The following is a 20852-nucleotide window of genomic DNA, read 5'->3' as shown; positions in this document are numbered from 1 at the left end:
CAGCTTTGTAGGTGTCTGGCCACTTGAGATGGGAGCCGTAAGAATCTGAAAGTCCAGACACTGGTTCTTTAATACTCAAGTGCCTGGAATTACTGCCAGCACCAATAAAGCTTGTCTATTTGTCGTTTCTATCCAGATATCACACGAAGACCTCCAGCCAGCCTGTTGGCCATAGCAGGAGAGGATCCAGAGAGTTTGAAGCATTTAGTCAGTTTCAGTGGTATTGTGTCATCTCAGTTCCCAAACCCACCTAGGGTGGATTATTGGTATGTAGTCTCATCCATGAAACTCTAGCAGCACTGTGAAGACCTGAGTGCAAATGAGGCGGATTGATGGATGTTCAGACTGTGTTCTGGGACGTTCTCACGTTTAATCAAGAAGTAGACAAGCTCCCAAGAGGGATTGCTCTTTGTCAGCAAAAATCTCCCCACAGAGAGGAACTCTTATTTGTGTTTGAGCAAATGTTGGCTATTGCAAAAGTAATGCAATCAGCTCTTCCGCCTGAAAAAACCTCAGTGCAATAAGCTCAATGGGTCTTTGAGTAAACATCTTTCCCAGGGCACTATTTCTCTCCTTGCTGGGTTTGATTTGCAACCTGCAGCATTTTCCTCATGTCTTTATGCCTTTTGGTTAGGCGTTGCCTATGATAACACCTAGGAGAGTAAAACATTTCTATGTGGTACAGGAATCCATCACCTGAAGCTCACCAGGTTTGCTCTCGAGCTATTTGTGGCTTCTTGGATGACTTCTTGTGTTATATAGGTTAACTGTGAGACAAAGATTGTATTCACTTCAAATAAAATTACACCAAAGAAATCACAAGTGAAAAAAATATATATATATACATATGTACATATATAGAAAAATAAAATATCTAAAAGTTAAAGCCAAAAGTTTTTGTTAGAGGAAATGAAGATTTGTGAAGGAAGGAGGATTTGATTTCAAGAGCAGCTCACATGCCCTGGCTGATTTATAGGTGTAGAGTCCACACAAGTAGTTTATGACGAAGGCAGTGAATTTTAGTGTCAGACTTTATAGTTGAAACCAAGCATTTGGCTCTTTGTAGATTTCTCCCATCAGTGTCTACTGTTCTTTTCAGTTGCTCTTTTTCTTTTTTAAAGCTGTTTTTTAAAATAATTTTGTTTTGTGTGTATGTGTGTGTGTGTGTGTGTGTGTGTGAGCGTCTGCACATGAATGCAGGAATGCAAGCGCTTGCAGTGGCCCGAGGCACTGGATCCCTTGCAGTTACAGTTACAGGTGGGTCTGAGGAACCAGATGTAGGTACCAGAAACTGAACGGATCCTCTAGAAAAGTAGAATGTTCTTTTAAACGGTAAGCCCTCTGTGGCCTCACATTTAAAAGAAAAAAGTAGAAAAAACAAAGACTGTTAGATCAGTCATTGTGCAAGCTATATGGTCTTTTCCTCTCTGTGTGCTTCCCCCACCCCCAGAAATCTTTAATCTTCTTTTCTCTACTGCTCCTGATGTTCATGATAGATCATAAATCCTAGCACTATTCCTTGATGGTATATGATTTAGGGAACACTATTCAACCCCTTTAAGCCTCTGTTTTTCCTTGTATTTTCTTTTCTTTTTTCTTTTTATTATGTTACATTTTATTAACTCTGTATCCCAGCTGTATGCTCCCTCATTCACTCCCAATCCCACCCTCCCTCCCTCATCTCCTCCCTGCCCCTTTTCAAGTCCACTGCTTGGGGAGGACCTCCTCCCCTTTCATCTAACCCTGTTTTATCAGGTGTCTTCAGGACTGGCTGCAAAGTCCTCCTCTGTGGCCTAACAGGGCTGCTCCTCCCTTGGGGGGGGTGGGGAGTCAAAGAGCCAGTCATTGAGTTCCTGTTAGAAATAGTCCCTGTTCCCCTTACTAGGTAAAACCAATTGTTTACTGAGCTACCATGGGCTACATCTGAGCAGAGGTTCTAGGTTATATCCCTACATGGTCCTTGGTGGAGTATCAGTCTCAGAAAAGACCCCTGTGCCCAGATATATTTGGTCCTTGTGGAGCTCCTATCCTCTCCATATCATACTAACTCCCCTTCTTTCATATGATTCCCTGTACACTGCCAAAGTTTTGGTTATGAGTCTCAGGATCTGCTTTGATACACTGTACACACACAAGGACATTTGCTCAACCACGTTTGTAGCAGCTTTATTCGTAATAACCAGAACCTGGAAACAACCCAGATGTCCATCAAAGGAGGAATGAATACAGAAATTGTGGTATATTTACACAATGAAATACTACTCAGCAATCAAAAACAAGGAAATCATGAAATCAGCAGGCAAATGGTGGGATATAGAAAAGATCATTCTGAGTGAGGTATCCCAGAAGGAGAAAGACACACATGGTATATACTCACTTATATAGACCTATAAGATATGATAAACATAATGAAATCTATACACCTAAAGAAGATAAACAAGAAAGCAGACACGGGGTAAGATGATCAATCCTCACTTAAAAAGACAAATGGGATGGGCATTGGATGTAGGAGAAAACAAATAACAGGACAGGAGCCTACTGCAGAGGGCCTCTGACAGACTCTTCCTTGTATTTTAAATGGGCATATGGTACCTACCTTGTAGGACAGTGGGAAGGATTAAAAAGAAATTATGACTGTATCACTACATAATTTTACAGAATAATGATGATAAGAACTGACAGTCTATTAATTACTTTTCTCGTTGTGGCAAAGATGGATTTGTTTAAGTTAGCAGTATGAGAAGATTCCATCCATCTTGCAAGAAAGTCATGGCATCAGGACCCTGAGTGGCAGCTGGCTACATTGCTTCCACAGTCAGGAAGCAGGGTGTAAATGTTGCCGCTCAAGCTGTGTTCTTCATCTTTCTTTCTCATTCAGTCTAGGAGCCTGGTACATGGACATGGCTGCCCATATTCAGGGTGGGTCTTCCATCCTGAGTTAATACTTTCCATTAATTCATTAGGTGTGCATTAATCTCATCAAGTTGGTGAGATTAATCTTCTGTCGATAGGTCCTTTAGAGCTTTATATGAACTTTGGCCCAACTGGATACAAAACTTTACAGGAATTGCAGTGGTGAACAATAGAAGCAGAAATGTCACAATAATTTGCAGGATTTCATATGAACATAGATTGTACAGGGCCTCTTTGGGGGTTATTCAGCTTTAAAGGAGCAAGAAATCTACTGATTCTCCAAAACCTTAGTGAAATACATGTTGTCTTTTTCTTGGGTGTAGTGTTTGGTGATAATTTAATTTTCCAATGGAGTTGAAAGTGGCTAAATGTCTCTGTATAAAATGGTAACAAGTGTATGCCCATAAAAATCTCCCAAACAGAACAACTGCGGCTCGGTCCATGCTTAGTCCACATTCTGGCCTCCATGTACTTGCACTTCTTTCTGACATTCATTATTGGACTTGAGAAGGGTGGGCGTGTACTTCTTTTACTCCATTTCTGCTATAAACTGTAATATGTAGTAAGTGATGGGTCTTGGTAAGAATTACCATGTCAGTGTAGGATCATCAACAGAACAAATGTACCACTCTGGTTGGCAATTTCTGTACTTTTCCCTTAACTTCTGTGTGGACCTTAAACTCTTTGAAAAATAAATTTCTACAAAAGATAAAAAAAAAAGAAGAAGAAAGAAAGTGGAGACTGACATAAATACAAAAAAAAAAAAGAAAATTAAAAGAAAAAGAAAAGCCTGCTTAAAGTGCTTGATATCTTAAAGAGCAGAAAAACCCGAACTCTTCTTAACAGTCAAAAGAATGAAACTCTCTTAAGGGATTAATTTGCTGTCTCTGCTGGCTTCCTCTTTAGGTCTGCTGGTTGTTCCTGAATGCTCTCAAAGGTTCCCTTTCTTTACTTTCATCCTGCTGTTCCCAGGCTGGAGGCCTCTCTCTCTTTACCTCTGCAGGGATCCTCATTGTTCAAGATTGTTGGCAGATCTAGTCCTCCTGAGACCTTTCTTACTGCCTGCCTCTTCAATGTTCCAAGTGGTTTAATTCAATTTTTAAACTGTGTAGGTGCAAGGACCATGTCTTGTGTTAAAGAAAAAAAAAATGCTGTATCTCTTGCAGAGCCAGTTTATCATTCTGGGCATATTATAAATGCAAACTGAATATATTCAGATTGTTTGAAACCTTCTTTTATCGTGACCAGAAAATAATAATAATGAACTCGTGCTAGCTTCGGCAGCACATATACTAAAATTGGAACTATACAGAGAAGATTAGCATGGCCCCTGTGCAAGGATGACATGCAAATTCGTGAAGCGTTCCATATTTTTAAAGAATCTCAGGTGTGAAAGATACAATGGAAGAAAAGAAAATAATAAATCTAAAAAACTCCTGACACAAACCATCCAAGAAATACAAGACAACATAAAAAGACAAAACCTAAGAATAATAGGAATAGAGGAAAAAGAAGATTCCCTGCTCCAAGGCCCAGAAAATATTTTCAACAAAATCAATGAAGAAAATTTCCCCAACTTAAAGGGGAGGCCAGTAAGAATACAAGAGGCCTACAGAACACCCAATAAATTAGACCAGAAAAGAAAATCCTACCGCCACATAATAATCAAAAGAGTAAGTATACAGAACAAAGAAAAAATACTAAAAGCTGCAAGGGAAAAAGGCCAAGTAACATATAATGGCAAACCCATCAGAATCACACCTGACTTCTCAACAGAAACTATGAAAGCCAGAAGAGCCTGGATGAATATCATGCAGGCCCTAAGAGAACACAGATGTCAGCCTAGGCTACTGTACTCAGCAAAACTCTCAGTCCTCATAGTCAGTGAAAACAAGATATTCAACAACAAAAACAAATTTCAACAATACCTACATACAAATCCAGTGTTACAGAAGATACTAGAAGGAAAAATACAACCCAAGAAAACTACTTTCAAGAAAACACAGGAAATAAATAACCTCACTACAGCAAAACAAAAAGTAGCCAACCACACAAACATACTACCATAGCCAACATCAATATCAAAGGATCTAACAGCCACTGGTCATTAATCTCCCTCAATACCAATGGACTCAATTCTCCAATAAAAAGACGTAGACTAACAGAAAACAAGACCCAACAATCTGTTGCATTCAAGAAACACACCTAAATCACAAAGACAGACATTACCTGAGAGTAAAGGGTTGGAAGACAGTTTTCCAAGCAAATGGACCCAAGAAACAAGCAGGAGTAGCCATTCTAATATCTAATAAAATAGATTTTCAACCAAAATTAATCAAAAGAGATAGAGAAGGACACTTCATACTCATCAAGGAAAAATCCACCAGGAAGACATCACAATCCTGAACATCTGTGCCCCAAATGCAAGGGCACCAACATTTGTAAAAGAAACTTTAATAAAGCTTAAACCACACATAGATCCCCACACATTAATAGTGGGAGACTTCAACACCCCACTCTCAACAAAGGACCAGTCAACAAAACAGAAATTAAACAAAGAAACAATAACTCTGACAGAGGTCATGAATCAAATGGACCTCACTGACATCTACAGAACCTTTCACCCAAACACAAAAGAATTTACCTTCTTCTCAGCACCTCATGGAACCTTCTCCAAAATAGACCATATAGTTGGTCACAAAGCAAAACTCAACAGATACAAGAAGATTGAAATAATCCCTCGTATTCTGTCTGACCACCATAAACTAAAGCTGGACCTCAATGACAAAAATAGCAAAAGGCCTACACACATGGAAACTGAACAACGTGCTACTAAATAACAGCTAGGTCAGAGAAGAAATAAAGAAAGAAATTAAAGACTTCCTAGAATTCAATGAAAATGAAGGCAAAACACTGAAGAAATCCAAACAATAATTAGTTCTTACTTCCAAAGTCTATATGCCACAGAATTTGAAAATCTAAATGAAATGGACAATTTTCTTGACTGATTCTACATGCCAAAGCTGAATCAAGACCAGGTAAACAAATTAAATAAATAGTCCTATATCCCCTAAGGAAATAGAAGCTGTCATCAAAAGTCTACCATGCAAAAAAAGCCCAGGGCCAGATGGTTTCAGTGCAGAATTCTACCAGACCTTCAAAGAAGAGCTAACACCAATACTCTTCAAACTATTCCACAAAATAGAAACAGAAGGAACACTATCAAACTCATTCTATGAAGCCACAGTCACCTTGGTACCTAAACCTCACAAAGACCCAACGAAGAAAGAGAATTTCAGGTCAATCTCCCTCATGAACATTGATGGAAAAATACTCAACAAAATACTTGCAAACCGAATCCAAGAACATGTCAAATATATCATCCACTACGACCAAGTAGGCTTCATTCCAGGCATGCAGGGGTGGTTCAATATACGGAAATCCATCAATGTGATCCACCACATAAACAAACTGAAGGAGAAAAACCACATGATCATCTCCTTAGATGCTGAAAAGGCATTTGACAAAATCCAACATCTATTCATGTTTAAAGTCTTGGAGAGATCAGGGATACATGGCACATACCTGAACATAGTAAAGGCAATATACAGCAAGCCTATAGCCAATATCAAACTCAATGGGGAGAAACTTAAAGCATTCCCACTAAAATCAGGGACAAGGCAAAGCTGCCCACTCTCTTTATATCTCTTCAACATTGTTCTTGAAGTCCTTGCTAGAGCAATAAGACAACTAAAGGAGATCAAGGGGATACAAATTGGAAAGGAAGAAGTCAATGTATCACATTTGTAGATGATATTATAGTATACCTGAGTGACCCCCAAAATTCTACCAGGGAACACCTTCACCCAAGTGGCCGGATACAAAATTAACTCAAAAAAAATTGGTAGCCCTCCTATATACAAAAGACAAAAGGGCTGAGAAAGAAATTAGGGAAACAACACCCTTCAGAATAGCCACAAAGGACATAAAGTAACCTTGGTGTGAACCTAACCAAGCAGGTCAAAGTCTTGTATGAAAAAAATTTCCAGTCTCTGAAGAAAGAATTAGAAGAAGATATCAGAAGATGGAAAGATCTCCCATGCTCATGGCTTGGCAGGATTAACATAGTAAAAATGGCCATCTTACCAAAAGCAATCTACAGATTCAATGCAATTCCCATCAAATTACCAACACAATTCATAACAGACCAGGAAAGAAAAATTCTCTCCTTCATATGGAATAACAAGAAACCAAGAATTGCTAAAGCAATTCTCTACAGTAAAAGATCTTCAGTAGGTATCTCCATCCCTGATCTTAAGCTGTACTATAGAGCAACAATACTAAAAACTGCATGGTACTGGCATAGAAACAGACTGGTGGATCAATGGAATTAAATAGAAGACCCTGACATAAATCTACACACTTATGGATACCTGATTTTTGACAAAGATACCAAGACCATGCAATGGAAAAAAGACAGCATCTTCAACAAATGGTGCTGGTCTAACTGGATGTCTACATGTAGAAAAATGCAAATAGATCCATATTATCACCCTACACAAAACTAAAGTCCAAGTGGATCAAAGACCTCAACATAAAACCAGACACGTTAAATCGGTTAGAAGAAAAAGTGGGGAAGAGCCTTGAACTCATCGGCACAGGAGACAAACTTCCTGAACAGAACACCAACAGCACAGGCTCTAAGAGCAACAATCAATACATGGGACCTCATGAAACTGAAAAGCTTCTGTAAAGCAAAGGACAGTGTCATCAGAACAAAACGACAGCCTACAGGTTGGGAAAGAATCTTCACCAACCCTACATTTGACAGAGGACTAATATCTAGTAAATATAAAGGACTAAAGAAGTTAAACAGCAAAAAATCAAGTAAGCCAATTGAAAAATGGAGTACAGAGATAAACAGAGAATTCTCAATAGAGGAATATCGAATGTCAGAGAAACACTTAAAGAAATGCTCAACCTCATTCGCCATCAGGGAAATGCAAATCAAAACGACCCTAAGATTTCACCTTACACCCATCAGAATGGCTAAGATCAAAAACTCAAGAGACAACACATGCTGGAGAGGTTGTGGAGAAAGGAGAACCCTCCTCCACTGCTGGTGGGAATGTAAACTTGTACAACCACTCTGGAAAGCAATCTGGCACTTTCTCAGACAAGTAGAAATAGCGCTTCCTCAAGATCCAGCTATACCGCTCCTAGGCATATACCCAAAAGAGTCTCAAGTACACAACAAGGACATTTGCTCAAACATGTTTGTAGCAGCCTTATTTATAATAGCCAGTAGCTGGAAATAGCCCAGATGCCCCTCAGTGGAGGAATGGATGCACAAATTGTGGTATATCTACACAATGGAATATTACTCAATAAAAAAAACAAGGAAATCATGAAATTTGCAGGTAAATTGTGGGATCTGGAAAAGATCATCTTGAGTGAGCTATTCCAGAAGCAGAAAGATGCACATAGTATATATTCACTCATATAGACATATAATATAGGATAAACCTACTGAAATCTGTACACCTAAAGAAACTAATCAAGAGGGAGGACTCTTGCTAAAATGATCACTTCCTATCCAGAAAGGCAAAGAGGATAGACATCAGAAGGAAAAAAGAGGGAGCAACAAGTCAGGAGCCTGACATAGAGGACCTCTGAAAGGCTCTGTCCTGCAGACTATCAAAGTAGATGCTGAGACTTATGGGCAACCTTTGTGCAGAGTGCAGGGAATCTTACGAAAGAAGTGGGAAACAGTAAGATCTGGAGAGGTCAGGAACTCCACAAGGAGAGCAACAGAACCAAAAAAAATCTGAGCACCGGAGTCTTTCCTGAGACTGATACTCCAACCAAGGACTATGCATGGAGATAACCTAAGACCCCTGCACAGATGTAGCCCATGGCAGTTCAGTATCCACGTGGGTTCCATAGTAATAGGAACAGGGATTTTCTCTGACATGAACTGATTGGCCTGCTCTTTAATTAACCCCCCCCCCCCGGGGGAAACAGCATTACCAGGCCACAGAAGAAGACAATGCAGCCACTCCTGATGAGACCTAATTGACTAGGATCAGAAGGAAGAAAAAGAAGACCTCCCCTATCAGTGGACTTGGGGAGGGGCATGCATGCAGAGGGTGGAGGAAAGGATTGGGACAGGAGGAGGGAGGGAACCACAGGGGGAATACAAAGTGAATAAAGTGTAATTAATAAAGAATTTTAAAAAATCACAACAATAAAAAATAATAATAAACTCTAAATCTATTATTGCATTTAAAACGTGTAGTACCTGGGAGCCTTTTTAAAACTTGTTTCTGCTCATTATATTCTTGTGTGAATACCAGACAGACTGGAGTGAACATGAGGTATAATTTTACATACAACAGGGAACTTCCAAGGCAACTAAACCCATCTGGAAGAGTTTACGGAGGAGAAACACCAGACGAGAAAATAAATTCACAGACATGGCAGAGATTTTGTAGCTAGCCTGAGAAACTATCCCAAGTGTACCGGGAAACAGCTTCAAACTCTCAGGACACTGAGTGAGGACTCTGAAAGTCATCAGTTTGGCTTTGCCTGTTCTGCTCCACTCAACAAAGATAACAACATGCAAATGGAATGCTGTGTAGAGGCCAAAGGAAAGCCCAAACCCAGGAAGCAGAGAGTGTGAAATAACCCTTCGGTAAGTGTCTTCCTTGCATCTGCTGCTGCTCTCTTTCAGGAAACACAGCTCTCCTCTGCTAAACCTGCAGCCGAGTTTCTTTGCCTTTTTGAAGGTCTCAACAGATGCTATACTCTGGAAAGCAAAACTAAATAAAACAAAGCGAAACAGAGCGCGGTGCAGCACAAGCCCACACACAACTCTTTTTGTTCATTGATAGACACATTCTGAAGCCAGGAAGAAACTGTTCTTTCCCTCTGTTCCTGCACACTCAGTCCGAGTGTGGTCTTGCTTCTGCTTTCCCGTTCTCGGTATTTATGCTGTGTTCTTTGTCACAAATGCATACCAGATACTGAGGGTAGGAAATGTTTCTGCTGAGTACTGTGAAAATCGACAGGAGTGGAACTACAATGAAGGACAGGAGAGATGGACCGCTGACAATTAAACTATCCTTCACACCCATATTCTTTTGGCAGAAATGGTGGTTTAGTGAGGCAAATACCCTTGGCTTCTTCTGTCACTACTTTAGTCCTTCCTGTTTTCTTTCCTGTCTCCTTGCTTTCTATTTCTCCTTCCCTATGCTCAGCCTGTTCCTGTAAGGTATGATGACCTGGCAGGGTCTAGTATTTGGCTTCTCAAGCTGTGAAGAGAGAAGGGGCTTGCAGTTTTCTTAAATATTTATATACTCACAAAGCTACGTTTTTCCCATGGACACATAATCAAAAATAGTTTTTTTTAAGTTTACTTCCCATATTTCTTCATACTCCATGTGATTCTTCTGATATCTGGATACTGTGATTTCCCATCTATTTTAGTGTTCATTTTCTTCCTGTTCATCTTAATTTTTTCTCTCTTTCAGTGATAATTCTTTTCAGGTGTGATGCTACATGAAACGGAAAAATTCTTGAAATACTTTGATATTTTAAAGTTTGTTTTGATATTGTGAAAGAGTGATGTGCTATTATTTTTCTAATTCCTCTGCCTGAGTATTAAAAAACGTGGAAGAAGTTAAATAACGACTAATAGCTACTTTAATATGTAGTGAGACTTTGTTCCTTTAAAATGATTTGAGACAGAGTCCTGCTGTATATTCTGGGGTGGCATGGGGTTTGTGACCCCCTTTTCATCCTTCAAGGTGCTGGGATTTATAGGCATGTTCCAGCACACACAATTCATGAGGAACGTTTAACAGTTATTCCTAACATCCGGTATTAATCTACAATGAAGTAGACCAGCAGCAGATAACAACACATTATCGATTATAGAGGCTGAGTAACTGAGTTTGAAACTGTCCCTGAAACCAGCCATGCTAATCCTAGGGCAAGGAAAAGAACACAGAACCTCTAGGAAGTGTTCAACAAGTAGTGAGGGAGGAACCAGGGCAGTTTAGCTTGCACAAGAGAAGACAAAAGATGTGAAAGAGGGAGACGATTTGGTCTACCATGTTTCCGAAGGTCTTCTACAGTCAGGCGGAAGGTACATGGCTGAACTGCAGGCCTGTTTCCATCAGAATTCATGCTCTGGGTGACAGATGGGGACAGATGCTATCTGGGCTCTGACTCCACCGCAGGAGGCTGCTGGATTGTGTAGTTAACTGAGGCATAGGACATCCCCCTGGGCAACGACAGGACTCTGGCCTTGAGGATTTCCTGTGTCTTTGACTTCATTTCACCTGGCCCCACACACCCTGCTTCCTGTTTGTAGCGGGCGGCAGCTGTGGTCCCTGGCAGCAGTTAGGGAAGTCTGAAAGCTTGCTCAGGAAGAGTGGGGCTTCAGGGGCCCTGGGAGGAATGTGGAGTCTGTCTGGGCTCAGCAACTTCGATCTGAATATTTTGTTCGCTCAACCGATGAGGGAATATGTTTATTGCTATCAGGAGCACGCTATTCTTTCACTGGGATCACAGGAGTTTTCCTCTGGTTAATTATAGAGAAGTTAGAGAGGGAAGGCAAAGCACTGTGATGGTTGCAAAAGGATGTATTCCTAAAGGCTGCAGAGCCTCCTAGTGTGCTCCTCAGAACCCCACGTCTAATGAATACAAAACATCAGCTGGGACTTGTGTCTTGTCTAGGGATACAGTTGTGATTTGTTTTTTCCCCATTGCGTTTTCTGGAAGGCCTATACAGAGAGCCCATTTCTATAATAGGTTAGTTGTAGAAAGCTAACAGGGAGAAAACGAAAGGGGCTCGTGGGCTCAGGAGAGGGAGAGAAATAGTACAACAACAGATAGACAGATGGATGAGAAGAGCAGCATAATTGCAGGGTGAGATTTTGAAATAAGAAAGTAGCAGTATATTTTTTTTGTATGCTAAAGGAGCAGAGAGCTCTAACTGGAAAACGCAGTTGCCTTTTAGAAACAAGAGAAGTGTAAATTCTATCACATCTAAAACAGGAGTCTTCATGTTGTGCCTTACTTTTACTGTGAACAGGAGAATCCTTTAGAGCCAGATGTATTGCAGAATCCTCCTTCCATGTCTAGACGGGGACACATCTGAAATTATTTGTTGGCAGAAATCAGAAAGCTTAAGTTCATGTTAAGGGCAATGGCTTTGTGGGTCTCCTTTGAGCAAAAACTTGAGTGGAAATAAAAGAACTTAAAGATGATTCTTAAATTTATAGTGATGATGATAAAACACATGCGAATGATGCATTCATTCGGGCTCAGCCAGGTACCCGCAAAAGTATGTTTCCTGGGAAGGATACTCACAGTTTCTGGAAAGGGAAAGAGAAGTCACACTGATAAACACTATCCTGTGTTAAGCACTGGGCATTCCAAAAATGTGAGCTCTTGCGGCTTCACACGTGGCTTCTGACCCAGACACCCGCTGAAACTTGGGTACTCCCAGTAGCTGGTTTGAGAACATACTAGACCTTCTATTACCCCAAGTACTTAGAGTAAGGGGTAGATCCCCGGAGATAGTGTGAAACTATCTCCCTCCTGCAAGGCTGTATCTTAGGGTGAGACAAGGGCTTGGCTGTAAGTGGGTTCTTTGGTATGAGATTCCAGGGTGCACCAAGAAGAGTGAGCCAAGGAAGGGATGAAAGCCTATACAAAGCATGGCTATAAATGAGCCACTGTTACATCTTTGTATGTGTTCACGGCCTCATATCTTTTGTGAACTGAGAGCTGTGCCTGGGATGATTAGCCGTCTATCGCCAGAGAGTATCTCTGGGGCAGAGAAATAATAGAAAGACAGTTAAACAGGAAAGGTCCGTAGTTAACTCCTGGGTGGGTAGCAGGGCTTGGTGAGCTACCAGCAGGGTCTGCTGGCCCTGGATTTATGTACTTTTTCTCATCAGTAGAAACAACTTCTCTGGCCCTACCCATGCTGTTAAGTTCACTCACAGGATGGGACCAGATGTCTGCTTCCTGCTGACCTCCAGCTCTTGCTCATTTTTGAAAAAGGCTTGAGAGAGAACCTCTGACGTCTTTCTAATCTCCCCTAAGGAGAAAGATGTACCTAATGAGACTGGTAGGTAGCTCAGCAGCCCTGAGCAGGGTTGACTCCGGTCCTATGGGCCCAATGTTCTGTTGCATAGTCCCTTTCTCTGCTTACCACACACATTTATAAGAGGACCATGGCTTTTCTTCTTGGATTTTTTTTTTTTCATGAGGTTAACAAAAACCTGTGTCTGCAAGACTTCAAGAATCCAGTGGAAGAAATTTTCTCTTCTCACCATCCCTGCAACAGCTCACCTGGGAAGCTAACCGTAATCTTTCACAAAGCATATGGTCAGGGTGGTGAGTCTGTGGAGTACCCCAGACTTAGAAAGAGAGGGAGACATGAACCATAATCACAGACTCAAATTTATTTCTCACGTATTTTATTGCTATGTCCTCTTTCAACCACTAAAAATGGTTGGGAAAATTTCCACTAAAATTTTTATTCACTTTTTCAATCATTGGAGGGACCTTACTCTTCAATTAGGTAAAGCTCAAGAAACAAATAGAAGAGACAGACAAAAACCACTCCCAACTAGAAGAAACGTAAAAGAAAAATAGAATAAGAAGAGTAGAAAATACCGACAGGGCACCATAAATAACTCTGAGAAAATCAAGTAAAATAAGATGAAAAATAGTCATGTATAAACATAAAAGGTAACAGAAAGGCCAGACAAAAGAAATTTAATATGTGCATAATTGTTCTTGAGAAAAGAAGACAGCAAATGGAATGAAAGAAAACACACACACACACACACACACACACACACACACACACACACACACGAGGTAGCTGGGCTGGGGAGACAGCTCAGTGGCTGAAATGCTGGTCTTTCAGGTGTGAGGACCAGAGTCATATTGTTGTGAAGCCTGACAAGCTCATTTCTGAAATATTGTTTGTTAGGAGGAGTGTGTGAGGAGGAAGCTCCGAATAATTTTGCTTATCTCTCTTGTTAAGGAGAGCAGATTGTTTCTAACGTCTTCACCTTTTTTTGCTTCTTGTATTAACTTCTCATTTTTAGGAGTGACTTACCATTAACTGTGGTGTGTGTGTGTGTGTGTGTGTGAAGGGGTGCTGGCCATGGCACAAACAGAGGGGATAGTGTGGTGGACTTTAATTATCCCCTCAGGGTTTTCTGTGTTGAAAACTTCCTGTGTTCCCAGAGTTCTTCTTTTACAGGACACAATTTCCTTTTGTATTTTCAGTTTTCAGAAGCTAGGACAGCTAAGAGCAAAAAAATTCACAGGCGGCTGACCTCTGCTCATCACCATTTCCTCCCATCTCTACCTTCTACTCCTAAGGAGCTGAATCATTCCACAGGAAGAGCAAGATGTCATGCTGTCTTGAGAGCTTCCCCAGCACCCAGTAGCCTTGTGATGACACGCGGTGACCTTTCAGGGATCTTCTCCAGAGTTTTGTCCTCATGCACAGCAGTCAAACTTTCAGTTGTGGACTGAGTACACCACTTGCCGGGGTAACGCTTCATCTCTCTAGGATCTGAGGATCCGAGGGTCCGAGGCTGGCTGTCTAAGGCAGTCCATAGTGCACAGTGCTCTGCAGACAAGCCTCACTCTGTGGGGCTTGTGGTTGGGACAGTTTCCATATCGGAAGTGGGAGATTTTTTTTCTGCTGACGTTTTAGATTTGGTTTTGTGTGTTGGCTTTAGGATGGCAGGCTGAGCAAAAATGCTCAGAGGCACATTCTCAGGCACGGTATTTGACACTGCAGTGGTGAGAAGGTGTGGGGTCAAGCTTTAAAGATTGCTCTTCCATCCCAGTGCTAACAGGACCTGACGCTGCTTAGCCTAGGAGATCAGAAATCAACTGATGCACTGAGGTGGAAAAGAGAGACAGAGGGTTCAGAAGGGGAAGCTGATGCTATGACTTCCAGGAGGTGGAAGCACTTGCCTCTTCTACAGCCTCCAAGCTGAAATCTCGAGGGGGCGTGAAGAAGCAAGGAAGATTTCCTCCAGCTCTTCCTGTTTTCCCTCCCGCAAAGGCCAGATTGTCAAGGGCTGAGCCTCTGACTGTAGATCTTGCATGCAAGCCACTCTAATGTTCTCTCCCATTGCTCTTTTCCACGGGCCCATCAGCTGTGGAGATTCACCACGCCAACCGGCCACTTCATTGTTTGCTTAGAGCTGAACCATCCCGGAGTCAGAATGGTGCTTACCTCGATGGACCACAGCCTTTTACTTCACATGGTCGTTTGTGATTTAGCTATAAATAATACAATTCATGTTTTTAAAATCAGAAACAGTGTAATTTAAAACTATGCAATATTCAGGAGAGAGTCATTCTCTGAAAGTTGGTCATTTTGCTTTTATCGGGTCTATGTTGGAATGAAAAATGGTTACAAATTAACTGACAGGCATCTTCAAGACTGTCTATAGCATTTCCTCTGAGAAATGTAGGACAGGTTAAATGAGATTAAGTTCTGTTTGTTCTGAAGTCAGTGCTGTCTGGAACAATAATGAGTTTGTAGATAGCTGCTTAAAGAAGGCCGATCCTTTCACACTACAGAAAAAAATGGGAAGAGTTATTGAAAATACATATAAAAATTTCAATGATCTTCGATACAGTCCCCCTTTTTTTTTAAATTTTCAGTCAAAAATCTTTACCACAGTTAATAAAATATTCAGAAGATCTCAGATAATTCCATTGCGTCAGTAGTTTTTCTTTTAGATTTGGTCTTTATCTAGACATGTGACAGTTTATTGTGTTGCCTTGTTATAATTTCCACCACAGACATTGGTTTAATTTCACTGTGTATTATAACTTTTTCATTATATATTTTCATTTTTTATTTATTCTTCTTTCATATACATCCAAACGCCGGTTTCCTCTCCCTCCTCTCCTCCCAGTGCTCCCTCCCCACTTTGCATCTTCCTCCTCCCCAAGATCCACTCCTTCTCCGTTTTCCTTCAGAAAGAGCAGGCTTCTCTGGGATGGCAACCAAACATGAATTAATAGGTTGCCATAAGATTAGGCACATACCCTCATATCAAGGCTGGACAAGACAACTCAGTAGGAGGAAAAGGGTCCCAAAAGCAGGCAAAAGAACTAGAGACAATCCCTGTTCCCACTGTTAGGGCTCCCACAAGAACACCAAGCTATACAACTATCACATAGGCAGAGGACCTAGCTCAGACACACAGGCACTTCTCTGACTGACTGTTTAGTTTCTGTGATCCCCTATGAGCCATGGTTAGGGTTAGGGTTAGGTTAATAAAAAATTTTTTTTATTTATTTTTAATTTTTTTATTTATTACAGTTTATTCACTTTGTATTCTAGCTGTAGCCTCCTCCCCCCCTGAATCCCCCCCCCTCCCTCTTCTCCTCCCACTAGCGTCGTCACCTCATAGATTCCGGGGAGCTTCCACTACACTAAGTTTCAACCTCACCCCCAAAGTGGGCCTCAATTCCAGTCTTTCTCAATACTCTCTCCCTCAAACACACCCCCACCAATCCCCTATTCTCATCTCCACCCACCCCGGTCCACCAACAAAGTCTATTCTCTCCCTTTCCAGGGAGCTCCTTGCTGTCCCTGTTGAGCACTTTTTGTTGCTTAGCCTCTCTGGATTTGTGGATTGTGGAGTCATTACCCTTTACTCTACAGTTAACATCCACTTATAAGTGAGTACATACCCTGTTTGTCTTTCTGGGTCAGGGTTACTTCACTCAGCATGATTTTTTTTCTAGTTCTACCTATTTGTATGCAAATTCATGATGTTATCTTTTTTTTAATAGCTGAGTAATATGCCACAGTGTAAATGTACATTTTCTTTATCTATTCTTTGCTTGAGGGACATCTAGGTTATTCTGACATCTAGTTTCTGGCTGTTATGAATAAAGCTGCTATAAACATAGTTGAACAAGTGCCCTTATGGTAGGATGGAGCATCCTTTGGGTATATGCCCAGGAGTGATATCGCTGGGTCTTGAGGTAGATGGATTCCCAGTTATATGAGAACTGCCATATTGATTTCCAAAGTGGTTGCACTCCCACCAGCAATGGAGGAGTGTTCCCCTTGCTCCACATCCTCATCAGCATCAGCATTTTTTTAGTCTTAGCTTTTCTGAAAGGTCAAAGTCATTTTGATTTGCATTTCCCTGATGGCTACGGATACTGAACATTCTTTTAATTATTTGTCAGCCATTTGAGATTACTCTGTTGAAAATTCTCTGTTTAGATCTGTACTCCAGTTTTCAACTGGATTATTTGGTTTGTTGATGTCTAGTTTTTTGGGTTCTTTATATACATTTGGATAAGGGCCTTCTGTCAGATGTGGAGTTGGCAAAAATCTTTTCTCAATCTGTAGCATGTTGTTTTGTCCTATTGCCTTACAGTGTCTTTTGCCTTATAGAAGCTTTTCAGTTTCATGAGGTCTCATTTATTTATTGTTGGTCTTAGAGCCTGTACTATGGATGTTCTCTTTAGGAGAACATGCCAATGCATTCAAGGCTCTTCCCCTCTTTCTCATCTATCAGATTTAATGTATCTGGTTTTATGTTGAGGTCTTTGATTCGGTTGAACTTAAGTTTTGTAGAGGGTGATAGATATTAATCTATTTGAATTCTTCTACATGCAGGCATCCATCCAATTAGACCAGCACCATTTGCTGAAGACACGTTCCTATTTCAATTGAATATTTCGAGCTTCTTTATAAAAAACAAACAAACAAACAAACAAACAAACAAACAGGTGTTTATAGATGTGTGGATTTACGTCTGGTTCTCTGAATCAGCTCTAGTGATCAATGTGTCTGTTTTTATGCAAATATCATGTGTTTTTTATTACTATAGCTCTGTAGTACAGCTTGAAATCAAGGATGGTGATATTGTGGAGGTTCTTTTATTGTATAGGAGTGGAGAGAGGGCTTAGCCATTAGTGTCTACGCTCCAACCTGAAATATTATAACTATTTAACTTGCAGCTTTAAGGATCTAGGGTAACATTTTTGAGATTTACTTCTTATTTCTTCATTCTTACGCTTTTTGGGCTGTTCAATCTGTTTTTGCTTGCACAAATAGTTTAAAAAACAGCTATTTTATTTAGAGTTCGGTCTGTGCTTGTGAGTGGTTCCTTCTGTCCTTCTTCCTAGCCCTTCTTCTCCTTCCTTCCTTCCTTCCTTTCTTTCTTTTGATTTTATTTATTTATTTTATGTATATGAGTGCTCTCTCTGCATGTACACCTGTGTGCCAGAAGAGGGCACTAGAGGGGGGATAGATGGTTGTAAGCCACCATTTCATCTCGTGCTTAGCTCTTAACTGAAGCTACACATTACCCCTGCATCCACTCTAGGTCTTTTTCTGCAGAAGTCACAGGTAATTAACTGGACATACCTTGTAGCTATTTAAGTTGACATCACAATAGCTGTGGCTTTGTAATTCAGATGATACCATGAAACATCTAGGTCATGAAGGCTGGAGAAAAGGAAGGAATCAGGGGACTAAGGACATGCCTCAGTCTCAGCTGGGTAAACTGCTTGCCTGGCATGAAGAAGAACCTGGGGTTGATCACTAGAACCACCTAATGCCCCCCCCCCCCATGCTCACTTATGATCTCAGTGTGGAAGGCATAGAGACAAGCAGGCCCTGGGACTCACTGGCCTACCAGAGTAGCTTATATGGAAGTGTCAGGCTATCTAGAGGTTCCTTCTCAACAAAAGTAGATAGCACCTTTCCAACTTGACTTTGGTTTGTTCTCTGGCCTCTACACATGCGCACGCACACACACACACACACATACACACTTACCCCTGCCACATGGATGCACACAATTAAAGGATTTAGTACAAGAAAACTTTAATTTTTGTCTGCTGTGATCATGCTGTTGTCATTTCTTTTGTCTCTTGGCCTCTTCCTCTGTCCTTTCTTCAGGTGTTGCTTTAACCACTGTTTCCCCATTTTTTTTGTCATTTCTTTTGTCTCTTGGCCTCTTCCTCTGTCCTTTCTTCAGGTGTTGCTTTAACCACTATTTCCCCATTTTTTTGGTCATTCCTTGTTCCTCTAATTCCTTCCCAAGTAGCAGGAATGCTTAGCCCAGCCTAGGAGTCTCTTTTTGTGAGCCTGTCTCATCAAGCTTGAAATTTACTTGAGATGGTCATAAAAGAATTATATTTATAATTCATTGATGTTATGAATAAGCATAGTAAAAGAGATGTTAATGTTAAACAGATTAAAGTATCTGTTTAAAAATACTGAAAATTTCGGTGACAAGATGAATCAGTTGGTAAAAGTCGTTGTCACTGAGACTGACTGCCTGAGTTTGATTTCCAGAATCTAGATGTTTAAACTGGAGAATCAACTCCTGAAGGTTGTCCCCATAGGGATGCTGTGGCTTGTGCATTCCCATTCTCCACACATAAATACAAATGTACAAAAAAAGTTAAAACTACAATAATTTTTGCCCCTCTACTAAACAGACTTTAGCAAATAATCACCTTCATAAAATGATGTACCCCGGGGCTTTAACCTGAAGAAAAGCCAATATATAACCTATATCATAAGGGTAGTTGTTCGGAAGTTGACAGGGCAGACCTCTGCTTTCTGTGGATTTGATCTCTTGGCTTTCCAGAGCCCCTCTTTCCATTCTGTGTGAGTCCCTATGTGAACACAGGCACACAAAACATAAAGCACACACATCCATTAGAATCTGGCTTATTTTAACTTCCTGATTGCTTTTGTTCATTGACGAAGTGCTTATTTAAAATAAGTGAGGTTAATGGCAGTCACTGCTTTCTCACTCTGTCCTTTCCCCTGTCTTTATTTCCAGGGCAAGAAGAACTTCGTGTTCTTTGCAAACAGTTCAGCTGTGGTCGGGAGCTGTAATTTGTGTTGGTAGGTTTTCTTTGTGGCCCTGAGTAAAAGACAACCGTCTGCTCTAATGGCTTGTACAGCCACAAGAAAATCACTGTTTATTACTCTTAAAAGAAGAGAAACTCAGCTGTTTCTTCCAGCTTGTTTTGAACTTTCTCTAGCAAACCATTCCAAAGGGCAGAATGGCAGACAGCTTAAGGGCAGACATCACACAGAAAGTTAGATCTGGGCTTCAATTCTGAATCCATCATTTACTGAGAGGCATCAGATAGTTTCATCTTTCTAAGTGGGTATTTTTCCTGCATCAAATAGTTATTTGTGAGGACAAAAACGAAATAGCTTCTGGGAAGTACTGGTATTTTGATTAACTGTAACTCTGATTAATATTGTCTAAATAATACAAATGAGTATTATGAATTATATTTTATGTTATATGTGATTGAGAAAATAATAATTTGTAATCCATTTACATTTATTTTTTAAATTACTTTTTTTTAAAAGATTTTTTAAAAAAACTTTCTTCTTTGATTTCCTCTTCTGAGTCAGTCTTTCAGTCCTTGCCATCATCAACATTTAGCAATCCCACGTAATTCTTGATGAACTGGAATAACATAGGGTTGGGCTCTTTGGGTGTTAATCAAACATTCCTGGATGTGTCCATTTGTTCTTTTTCTGTACTTAGGTGTATGTCCACAATCTTGATGAAGGCTGTAGCATCCATTAAAGGAAGAAGACTTTGAGAGACAGAATGACCTTAGAGGCAGGCAAAGTTCCTCCTTATTATGGGAAATTGCTCTGGGGTCTGGAGACTTGTGTCTTTGCCACATCCCAGACACCGTTTCGAAGCCATTTAGATACTACTTCCAGAAGAAGTTAGCATCTGAATCACCAGATTGTTAACCCAAACTGTTAACCTTTACAGTCTAGGCCTGTTCATTGCTCAGGTTAATTTTTTTTCCAAAGGAATTACTTCAATTATTTTCTATAACCTAAAAGCCTCTCTATT

The 20852-nt window shown here is 40.6% G+C and overlaps 1 non-coding gene across 1 annotated transcript; it reads left to right on the top strand.

Moving 5' to 3' along the window:
• Positions 1-4181: 4181 nt before the first annotated feature.
• On the top strand, positions 4182-4288 carry LOC129679039 (U6 spliceosomal RNA). The gene has a single exon (XR_008720471.1). It is a non-coding gene; the product is annotated as a U6 spliceosomal RNA (small nuclear RNA).
• Positions 4289-20852: the final 16564 nt, after the last annotated feature.

Source organism: Psammomys obesus, unplaced genomic scaffold (assembly GCF_907164565.1).
Source record: "Psammomys obesus unplaced genomic scaffold, mPsaObe1.curated_primary_1811, whole genome shotgun sequence".
NCBI lineage: Eukaryota > Metazoa > Chordata > Mammalia > Rodentia > Muridae > Psammomys > Psammomys obesus.
The sequence above is the reverse complement of the archived record's forward strand: the minus strand, read 5'-3'. Positions and strand labels throughout refer to the sequence as shown.